The sequence below is a fragment of the Varroa jacobsoni genome, unplaced genomic scaffold, assembly GCF_002532875.2.
Source record: "Varroa jacobsoni isolate VJ856 unplaced genomic scaffold, vjacob_1.0 contig00726, whole genome shotgun sequence".
NCBI lineage: Eukaryota > Metazoa > Arthropoda > Arachnida > Mesostigmata > Varroidae > Varroa > Varroa jacobsoni.
The window spans coordinates 21,953-30,575 of record NW_019214515.1 but is presented as its reverse complement, the minus strand read 5'-3'; positions in this window follow the sequence as shown (position 1 = coordinate 30,575).

The window sequence follows — 8,623 nt, the reverse complement described above, 5'->3', positions numbered from 1 at the left end:
CTTTTCTTGAATAGACAGCGATGTCTGGATGTTCAGGTAACGCAGTAAAAGGTTGTCAATTTGAATTTACAAAGTAAGCTTAGTAAAGCTCCGTAGCGCCCTTATAGATTGATATGATAGACTTTGTCTTGTATAACGAAAATCAAGCCTGGCTTATATTATTGACCGCTAGCCATGTGTAATAATGGTAACTTAATATGTGAAATTGTTCATTTAACAGGTGAAGTTGACTAGTTATTAGATGTGCAGTAAGGACATTATTTACATAAAACAGTTCTAAAATTAAGCGTCGGAGCGAGTTGTTTTCACATGAGTTGCTTGGTGGAAATGCCCCATTTTTGAGTAAAGTTTCAGTCGGGGAATACACAAGTGTGGCAAAACGCAAAAGTAAGAAGAGCGATAGAGTGGTGCGGGTGGGGGCTTTGAAAGTGTACAGACACGGCTCATTTCCGTTTCCGTTTGACGATTCGTGTCGGTAGTAATGGTGGTGGATGGAGCTAGAGATGATGGCGCTGTAAGGCGTCGACGTTGTGAAAACCGAATAAGAAAAAAGACGCTGCATAGGCTTCATACCGAAGCACGATGGACTGAAGAGCTCTGGCTACGCACGGACGTGAATATGCCGGAAGTGCAAGCTATGTAGTGGGCCTTTCTGGACATACGCCTGCCCGTGCAAGCAATGGTTGGCATTGGCAAAACGAGATCGCGTCCGCCGCAAACTTTAACTACCGCTACCACTAACATGCCACGTACACGACGTAATCGGTGGGACCACTAGCAAGAACCTCGAACTGGCCCTGATATCACACTCGCGTAAGCATTGCTTTTGACACAACGACGACAACAACAACAACAACAGAAATACTAGCAGCAACAAGAACGGCAACAATAATAACAACCGGAAAATAATCCGGAAGTAGTGCCACCTAAAGACTGATATGTAACTTATCGAAAAAGTTGAAATGGCAACGTCAAGGCTTACGTGGTGCAGAACACTCGGAATGAGTAGTTCTAATAGAGACAGTTTTGTAGCGCGATTCGGGAGGTGAAGGACTGAGTGGAAATGGGCGAGAGAAGGTGGGGTTTATAGAATATGATAAACAGAGACAAGCAGATATGCGACTCCCCAAGTCCGTTCAGGAGACTACGAACCCGAGTGCAGCTTCCAACAGTTCGGTTAACGCGGCTCGATAGCATACGATGAAGTAGAACACTACTAGCACGTAGGTAGCCTCTGCAAGTTCATGATAATAGATTTATACAGAATAACACATTTGTAAAAAGTTCCAGTTTGTTGTTCAATTGCTTTAACTATTCTCGTTTTAGTTGCTAAGCGGGAAGATGATATCCATAAAGCGAATGCAATGATATTAATAGTTTTTAATAGTATGATCTTAATAGAGGGCGCGCACGCGGATACATATACATTGAAGTTACAATTTTGTGTCGCTAGGTGCCGCCAAGCATTTTATTCGTGCCGTTCATAAATAGATATCTCTTCCACGCCATCTGTTCTAACGAATCCCGATCCGATTCGACTCGACCCGACCCGACCCGCTAGACGCGTGCGTCATGCATGTACTTAGGGTGATACCTTATTTTCAACCAATGCAAACGTCCAGGGAAAAACGGTCATGAAAGACTGACTTGAAGACGACTCGGTCGGAGGAACGGGCTTCATCGTACAAACTGTCTGAATTTATTCTGTTACTCGTATCTACGATGAGCATGGTTCGGCTGGTTGGCGACTACGTGTCCCTACTACGCTTCCTATAACATACTCGTTGCCCGATGACAGAGCAAAATGCCAATCAGTTATTGTATTTATGTCTAACCTTAGGTGGCGTCTGAGTATTATGAAACTAGCAGAATCTGAGCTGTCGAAAACAGTATGTTCCATTCCGGCCCCCCTGTCGTTCAGTTAGTGATTAATCGTAGCGACTAAGGTGAGAGGATATACACCTGCAAATGTATTTCTCCCAGTGGCGGTACCTTTAGACGGGACGCGTGCTCTTAATGATCCAGTGTGCATTCGGTCGACCGATACGCAGTTTTACCAGCTGCTTCTGGTATCAAGGGCTTATAGCTTCGTGGAGAACAACCTTCACGGTAGTCAGAACACCTGTTCGGTCGGTCGTTCACAGCCAGCGGACGTGCTCATCATTTCTACATAGCAACAGACTGGCGAAATAATTATAGACCTGGTAAAAATAATTGTTATACCCATGTGAGCAACATCAAGTAACGCAATACGAAAAGAGACACTGTAACGGTCCGTTCTTGCACTCGTCATTCTTCGAATCCTGTAAAACCTCGCCAATAGCCGGGACACGACAACGGACTCCAGCGCTATAACATTATTGCCTGTTTGCCGCAGTGATAATGTTATTATAAATCATTATCAATAAAAAAAAAAAATGCTCTACTACTAAATCTATCGCAAGGGTCCGATATCACTGGTTAGTTCTTAGGCCATTAACATAACAGAAAGGCAACATAGGCAATACATGACAGGAACATTTTCGTCTACCAGGTCAATTAACGAACCTTGAACGTCCAGTAGTTTGTAATTGGCAAGTGACGTTGACCAGTACCATAGACAAATAGTTGACCAGAAATTGACGGCATCTTATCATTCATTCATGCGTCGTAGTAAAAGCCAAGCTATATTTACTAAATATTCACCTGTAACCAGCCAGTAACTTCAATAAGATCAAGTTATTCTACGTATCTAATCCGCATTTTACGTTACTCGTATAGCGAGGCATCAGTTAGAACGTACCTCAACCATCTGAATGCCGACATCATCACGGAGAACCTAGTTTCTATCGTCGAGTTAAAGTTATGTGGCAACATTTCAAACCATGCGCGACATTTTCGCCTGCCTTTGCCGCTCTCCATTAAATGCATGTGAGGTGTGCGGCTGATGTCTGGTTTGTATTGTTGGTATTGAACTGACGCCACTAGAGTCGCGTCGGAGAGAAGGCAGTGAGCGTGAAATGAGCCCTTGATTGCATTCTTTGCCAGCATATCAGGCCCCGTGCGACAGCGGGTAAAGCCACGCATTCGTTACCAGTCAGCCTTCTACTCGACTACACCCGCTTCACCCGTCAACAGAGAAGAGTTACTCGCTACTACCCCTTTATTAGACGCCTCAAACTCGCTGCGATCATAAAACGAGTAGGGGCTTTTAGTTCGCGTTTGTTTAAGCTTATGTGTCTGGCGGGGGAGAGGGGGGAGGGGAGGGGGGGGGTACGGACGCTTTAGTTGAGATAGCAGGCACAGAGCGCTTATCTTTGGCGGCGACTGAGGAGGACTCGGAATTGAGCGGTGACAAAACTGAAACACGTAGAGCGTTAAAAAGAAACGCGTCAGCAGCTCCGGAACTGGTTTGAAGAATTCCATGAGTGAACATTTCTCCTGCTTCTCCGTCGCCTAGGCGGATAGGTTGTTGTATCGGGATGGCTAACCATGCTGGATAGCTGTACTGTTACCATACTTTAGCTATAATTAGGCTGGTGGATTTAAGTTTAGGGTAGAGGGCCACATCAGCAGGTAAATGAACTAACGAATGATTACGGCTGCAGCTAGCTAGCTAGCACGCTTCTACGTTCGCACATTAGCATCACAAATCTCGGTACTTATGTGGAGTTATGCGCATGTATTCTGATAACGTACTAATATGTACCATATTCGTTGGGTTTTGCGTGTCAATTGATCCAAACATATCAACGTATCAAAATAAGAACGTCAATATCCCGATGATAATGGGAAATTTATTTTGAACGTTAGTCATGCGACAGCTTGACATTGTACCTTATATCATTTCGAAGACACGTTGGAAGTGAATCACTCTACGGAGCCCAGTTGATTTGAGCTACCAATCCGCTCAAGCCTAGTACTGTTCAAGCATAAACATATTTATGCTTGGACTGTACTAGCCTAATTAAATTATTTAATTATGTATAATCTCTAGAAATAAGTGAGTCTAAAATAAAAGTTTTCTTTTACTAAAAGCATTCATGCTATATTTTCATAGCGTGTGTCTGTATCGCTAATTCCCAATCAATTATACTCGTATGGTTCAATTCAGGCTGAGGCGAGAACTTCACTAATGAAGCAATTGCTACCAGCATTCGAAAATTCGCGCCAAAACATCAGATCCGTAAATAGGTCCTTACGTAGTTCTTCTAACGTTGATACAGGTCTACCAACTTCCTGAATTCCTCTGTATTTTTCAGAATATAAGCAACATTGATCAAACGCCATATATATACTCAAGATGTAAAGCATCAGTTGTCAGAATTTAGGTTGTATTCAAACAAGTGTATCGAAGACAAACTAGCAATGAGAGATGTTTCGACTTCATTTTCACCTAACACCCGGTCCCTCGATGCTTCAATCGGTTTCTCATATCTGCAACATGTTACAATCATTGAACCTTAGCTTAGTAATACTAGGGATAATACTCTGGCGCCGATATTTGAATGCGTGTATTAGCAGCTAAAAGTATTTCAATGGTCCTGCTAGACCTATGGGGTCATGAATCCTGTCGTGTCATTTTGGTTCCGAACCCTCGGATCCCATCGAGTGTCTATTTGGCCCTAGGGTGAACTCATTCCAGTCTATGACGAATCATCAACGGAAACTTGTCGTGAAGTCGGGACGTGTGGCCACGTACTAATCATTTGCCCAAAACGCCATACTGAGGGCCACTCTCCGATCCGTACCAGATTTAAAGATATCTGTATCCCAGCAGCAAATAACACGATTGCCTACTTTTTTCTCATACGCCTGCTATGGCCAGGATCTTCCTATTACTAGAAAGCAACTTTTTGCGGTTCTGTGTTTTAATAAGAAAACGTAACTTATTAGACAGCGCCAGTGTCAAATATGCAGAGTTTGAAGCACTATCTAGTGAAATCATTATTAATGGTCTAGTTTAGCTAAAAACAGTTACAGAAATGGCAGCAGAATAAGGCCGACGTACAGTTCTGCGAACTTTGGCTTTATTCTAGTTATTTTGGCCAATTGTTCTGCCTGCTCACAAGATACGGAAGTAGCATACAGTCTGATAGCTATCCAGGTTACGAGGCTTTAGCATGGCTTAGATTGCATTAAGACACGTTATCATACTTAAAAGCGGTTCTGTCCTTAAGTCTCACTAGAGCGACGCGTAATACCAGGTAATAATTAAACAAATGAAGGAAAAAACAATTGCCTTATACGGATTCATTACGGACGATAGGATGCGACTCGTCACGACTACTCCTGAGCCAACTTACTCGAAACACTAACAACAACAACAACAACAACAATTATTGTAATTAATAATTCGTTTCTAAATTAATCTCGTGCTGCTTACGAACATCATCCTGGGAAAGATCATTTGAAGGGAAAATGTCGGAGGGTGAAAACTGCCGGGTTATTGTACATCGCGCAGCAGCAAGTAGCAGTCGGAATTGACATTGCGTTCGAATCCACAACTCGTCCAGTCAGGAAATCCAATAGCCACACGCGGCGGCCTTGTCATCAGTGAAGGTATCGATGGCAGGAGGCCTGCTCCTGAGCCTGACCGTTAGCACTGTATAAATTCGTTGGAACAATTAGAATCCACACTCATTTTATTACACGACTTCATTGCGTAACTGAACCTTCAGAATGGCGCTATCTATTCTTCACAAATAAGATAGATGGCGAGGGTGAAGAACTGCGTGCATGCATCTGCGTTCGCCGTCCTGACCTGCTGACCACGTGTTCCCAAAAATTCGCTGCGTTGAGACCCACAATGTACAAGCAGGGAAACGCTTAATTAAGATTATAATCCAGGCCAATTATTGACCTGTACAACAATCATATACTATAGATATCTAGTATATGATATCGTTATTATTGATGTATGGTAAGAAGTGCATCATTGGCAAAAGATCATAGTTGACTAGAAAGCTGAGTTTGGCATTGATCTCTGTGCGAACGATACGTACCAACGTGCAGACCAAAACCGGATGATACGTACGTGCACGATAAATACATAAACATTATTACAACAAGTGAAACTAATATTTAAGGTAAATAATTAGAATTTATGATTCGTAAGCATTCGAAATGATCGTCATCATAACCTTTTACACGGAATACTGTCGTAAACACTGGGCCTCGTATTGATTTAATAAAAACGGTCGGCTCATGTCCTGATTTATGACTGTGGTAAAATTTCGTTTCCTATCGGTTCTTGTAGATGCGCAGAAGAATTACTCAATTACAGACAGTTGGAACTTGTTTTTAAATTTTAACAAGATAGACGTAATTGCAAAAAATTCGTAAAATGAAAAAAAAGAGGTATGAAAAAACGTATTCTACCTTCCAGTATTGCCCGACGTATATATATATTGCGTTGACTCACTTACATAAACAAATTGTTTTTACAACCGTCATCAACAATTATCTCGTGTGTAGGCAAGTTGTACAAACATTTTTTTCTCATCTTATGTCTCATTGAATGCACACAATCTATTCAATGATAAATCACATTTGTCAAGCAAATTTAACTTTTAAAGGCCAGCCTCATTGAATCGTCTTGACTCACACTTTCGTTCACACTCACAGTTCGTTATCGATAACAGTTCACAGCAGCATCCGTTTCAAAATAATGTAATTTCTCTGTGGACGCGTACAGAGGCCATGTCTTGATGAAGTTAGTAGTCCACAAGGGACTAGACACTAGCTACGTCAATTTTTACTATTGAAATAGTTAGTGCCTTAGTTCCAGCAACGGTATGCTTTATTCGGGACCATAAATCTCTTAAAATATTTGTCCAATAGAAGAGGTCCTATTAGCATTTCCAGAACGCTATAATCGAATCCCAGTGGGCTGTTAGAGATCTCTCTTGCCGCTGCGGTCCAACTGTGAGGGCATTATTTTGCGTAGCAGCTGGGCCTCGACTGTGGTTCTCGTATCAGCCCAGCCATTTTCCAAAAGCTGGGGTTTATATCCGCCGCCAAACTTCGCGGTAGCGGTCACTCATTTGAATTACAATGAATGAATAGATCTAAATTCTCTTACGGGCTGATGCATTTATAAAGAACGTTTATTTAGAAAATGTGAGTTATACGGAGACGTCCATGTGCTCGTACCAACTCTGAAAGCGTGCCACTTTGAGTCGATTCTCAAAAACAACTAGAAAATGACTGGAGGCTACAAATTGATGAAAAGGATGAGTGTTCCTTTCATTCTTTAATGGTTTTATTAGAAACTAGACAAGACAGATGGCAACTGAGATGCTGACTCGCTTTTTCTGAGGTTTTGCCTGGTAGGTGCGCATTGGCCTTCCGATATCTTATTACAAAAAGCAAGCACATTAAATGTCCGCTTGTACTGCTTACGCGTTCAAGCAATAGGTCGCAACCAAGCAGATTATCAGACAGCCAGTCTACGAGGAGGTCTAAGAAGGAGTCCATAGCCTGCGCGACCACTAATTATCCGGATAATTAGCTTCTGCTTTGGTGCTTTTGGTCCGTCCCGGTGCTTTCCACGTGTACAGGTTCACTCTTCGTTCGCGAGACGATAAGCCGTACTTGATTGTTGTGCCAGCACTCCATGTGTTCACGACGTCTATAGTATGTTACCGCTCTCCGATGTCGAAGTTTTCCCCTTTGCCTCTTTCTTTCCAACTCTGGATCGAGTATTAATGAGAACGTTATCTTCGTAATCCCCGCAAACCTAATACCGCTAGGTACTGCCGATAGGTGATGGAGGGTGGAGAAGCCAGATAGACTGGACTTAGATCTAGAATGTTGGTTCGTCCGGCTGTTTTCAGCTTGGCACACGATTCGTATCTGACCACGCTTCCCTGCCACCGACTCATCCCGAAATATTAACCACATCCCCGTGCAATCTACGGTGTAGCGGTAAGGCCGCGGGATATCTTTCTATTCTTAGTAGTAGTTTTTAGCCTTGGTCGGCTGTGCGTCAAGATTGAGGAGATTGGTGGATTCCGGCCTTACCGCCGGCGTAGTTGTCGCCAGCTGAGCCACTGTCTGGGGGTTGCTAAACGCTAACGGTAACTAGCTTACAAAAGTGAAGAAGTTCATAACGAGGTTACTAAACATCATTTAGTTTACTTTGGGACGAAATGACGGTAGGTCGGAAACGCAGCAGTTACATATATGAAGTAACGTACAGCCTGACTAAGTCGTTTGTCGTACTTCGTAAACGGTATACTGTAGGTGCCATGGAACCTTAGGTCAAGTGACTCATCGCAGTCTGTTTAGGAGCAGAAAACACAGAACTTGCCGAAACTTCATAACCCATTACATTAAAACAGCAATTCAATACCAAGTAAAGCTCCAACACTAGCAAACTGTTCATACTAGCATCATAGAGATGATTAGTAAACAGCCTATCTAAAGTCGTTCGGTCGCTTATGGTTTCGAACTATTGTAAATTTCGGCTGAAGTAAAAGAACCTTACTGTAGACATCTACTACCTGACGGAATTATTTTTCAGTAATTTATAATAATCCAATCACGCCATAGATTTTTAAAAACAGTTTAATTTCTAAACTAGCTAGACCTTTTCACTGAGCAAAATACAAGTTAAAATTTATGATAAAGATAAGCTCTG